This window comes from Vombatus ursinus, unplaced genomic scaffold, assembly GCF_900497805.2.
Source record: "Vombatus ursinus unplaced genomic scaffold, bare-nosed wombat genome assembly UNPS02014813.1, whole genome shotgun sequence".
NCBI classification, from domain to species: Eukaryota; Metazoa; Chordata; class Mammalia; order Diprotodontia; family Vombatidae; genus Vombatus; species Vombatus ursinus.
The window spans coordinates 974,530-977,523 of record NW_020954591.1 but is presented as its reverse complement, the minus strand read 5'-3'; positions in this window follow the sequence as shown (position 1 = coordinate 977,523).

Below are 2,994 nucleotides of genomic sequence, written 5' to 3'. Positions count from 1 at the left end.
GAAGTCTTTAGAGTATCACAGATTGCCTAAAATTGAGGCCTCTGCATCCCCTGCCTTATCAGTGTCGGGGTGGCCTTCAATTGGCTGCCTACATCTTTTTCTTTCTGCCTCTACCTCTCTTTCTTGCTTTCTCCAGAGGGGAAGATCCCAGCTGGCCCACAGTGCAGGTGCCATGAACTGAACTGATGAGAGAGGAAGAATTTCCTTTCCTTGCTCTCCCTCTTTTATATGGACTCTGAAAATGGGACTGGGGGTGTTTGTTTCTTTTCTTTGCCTTTTGCCCTCCATTTCAGTGGCTGCCAACAATCACAGCAGAACTAGGAATTCAAGCCATGGTGACCTTGGAGCCAGGATTCCAAACAGGATGTGGAAACCAGCCCAGGAGGGAAGCCCTGAGAAGCAAGGAAGCCCTGAGACTTGAGGAGGGCTCTGGCCTTGGAACTTGGATTGTTGTGCTCTCTGGTCATCCAGTTAAGCTTTGAACCTAATCCCCTTCTTCTCCTTAGAAACTGAGGTGCCATAGAAGGAGAAGATTATGCCTCCCACGTATTTGGGGGAGTAAGAATTATATATTTGTGAAGATATATTTAGGTAATTATAATCTTGTAAAAGCTAATCCAGACTTATTAGTGGCTGAATGGAATTGGGGTGCAGGGGAACTCCCCTAAAATTAGAAGAACACCATTAGTGGGGTCTGGAGCCATTTGCAGAGAGCCTAGACACCCTTAACCACCTTAAAGGTACAAGATAACCCTGGGATAGGGGTGAAATCTAACCACCTAGACTTCCAGATATGAGAGTCAGTGTTACATATGTAAATGTAAAGAACACTGGGAAAAAAAAGGCAAAATTTTGGATGATTATAATGATTATGCTTGTACCAGAAAGAGAATAATGAAACATACCACTCTTCTCCCAAAAGAGAAGGAATAAAAGGTATAAAAAGTCACTTGTACTATAAGATGTGATCACTATGTTGGTTGATTTTGCTTAAATATTTTTCTTTTTCACAAGAAAGGGGTCAATGTGGGAAATATAGGGAAATATAGAGGGAAATATAGAAAAGGTAGTTATACTCAGAAATAACATGTCCAAACAAAACAAGGCATTGTTATACCTTATCTTTTAAAAGAATGAGATTTCCAGCAAATAAAATTTTTGCCTGCTTATCTAAAGCAAATTTGTATAAGGGGCCTCCACCTCTATCTCCATCTTGCTCTTCTTTTGCCAAATTATATTTTGTATCATGTAACTGTGCCCCAAATCACTGACTTCTGACATAACTTATAAAAACTAAGCAAATAAGAAAAAGAACCAGCCAGAAACCATCATATAAGGTATGCCAAAATATAAAAATATGAGCTGAATTTCAACTTTGATACTAACAAATGAGCATACTGTCAAATAGAAGTGTTAACAATACTGCTCTGGGAAGGTATTTGGGAATATAAAGATCTCAGTATCTTTAAGCCATATGTCTGCTACTTAAAGACCCTAGGCTGGTTAAACCCCACTGAATAAACAGAGAGAGTTTATTTATTTATTTTGCTTGAGAGAGAGAAGGTATAATTAATGAGTACTTGCTAGTTCTTGGACTTTCAGGGAAATTTCTAGCTCCATACAAACATGCGAATCCTTCAAAAACAATAAACTGAAGGTCTGATTCTTAATGCAGCTCCCAAAACACTGGCATACAAGCATTTCTGGAGATGGGATGGAACTAGATTGCCTCTCGTAGGCCCTGTTAAGAGTATGTTAGCAGAGCATGTTAGTATGGGGCAGGATGGGGAGGGAAAGGAGGAAGGAACGAGACTACTGAAATAGAACCACAAAATTCCTTGCTACCCATTCTTAATGAGGTCAGTTTTGAATTAAAGAAGTCGAACTCTATTCACAACAGAAAGTCGCCTCCTCAATCTGGTCATTGTCATTCATTTAAACTATTATTCTGACCGTGGCTGAGTTGGAAAGACCCATTATTAATTATATCCCATTTCATTTTAAATATATAAAGTAATAAAGTGACAACATCTTAATCTTTAATTGACAAGGATAACGAAGTCAGCAGGTGCCTAAGAAAAGGATACCTCTTTTTAAAAGGAGCTGAAAGCAGAGCAAGAAACTAGGTAAATGGAGCTAACAGCCAGGACAAAATGTCTCTTGAAGCCGAGCCTCTCATCTAAGCGCCTATCCCATTTCTGAATGGTCTTTGGAGATAATAAACTCTCAAATACAGACACACTCTCGTCTAATATAATAAATGTGTTTAGAAACAACAAATGTATGTTAAATTAATGTTTCTAACCTCTCCCCCCAAAAAAAGAACTTTTACTCTTTCTACTCATATTTTTCCATCTCTATGGCCAATTGATAATGATCTCATTTTTAAGCCAGCAAAAATGCTATCAAATTAAATGTATACATTCATGTCTCCATATAACAGGCACCACTCCAAGCTTCATACCTTGAAGTGATCTTGTGAATAACTTAGGGGCCCTAACAGCTATCATACTGTCTAATTTCTCTTCAGAGGCTCTTTTGGGGAAGGTGAAATCTCAAACATGGACCAAAGTAGAGAATACTGTAGAAAGCAATGAACTGGGAGTCAAGAGATCTCAATTTTGATTCTAGTTCTAATGTTAATTATGCATGCCAACAGTAGCCCATAGATTAAAATTAGAAAAATACAGAAAAGATTTATGGGGCTTATGCACAAAGATGACATGCAGATTCTCAATATATTGCATTTTTTCCTCTATTGCCAGAGCTACTACCTTCCTGAATTATTACATTAACCTCTTAGTCTTCCTACCACCATATTCCCTCCCAAAATCATCATTCACAATTCTACCAGATTTATCTTATTTGTGAAAGATCTAACCCTTCAATGATTCAACCTTTGCCTGGTATCAAGGAATTCCACAATCTGATTTTACTCTTCTATGATGATAGATAGATAGATAGATAGATAGATAGATAGATAGATAGATAGAT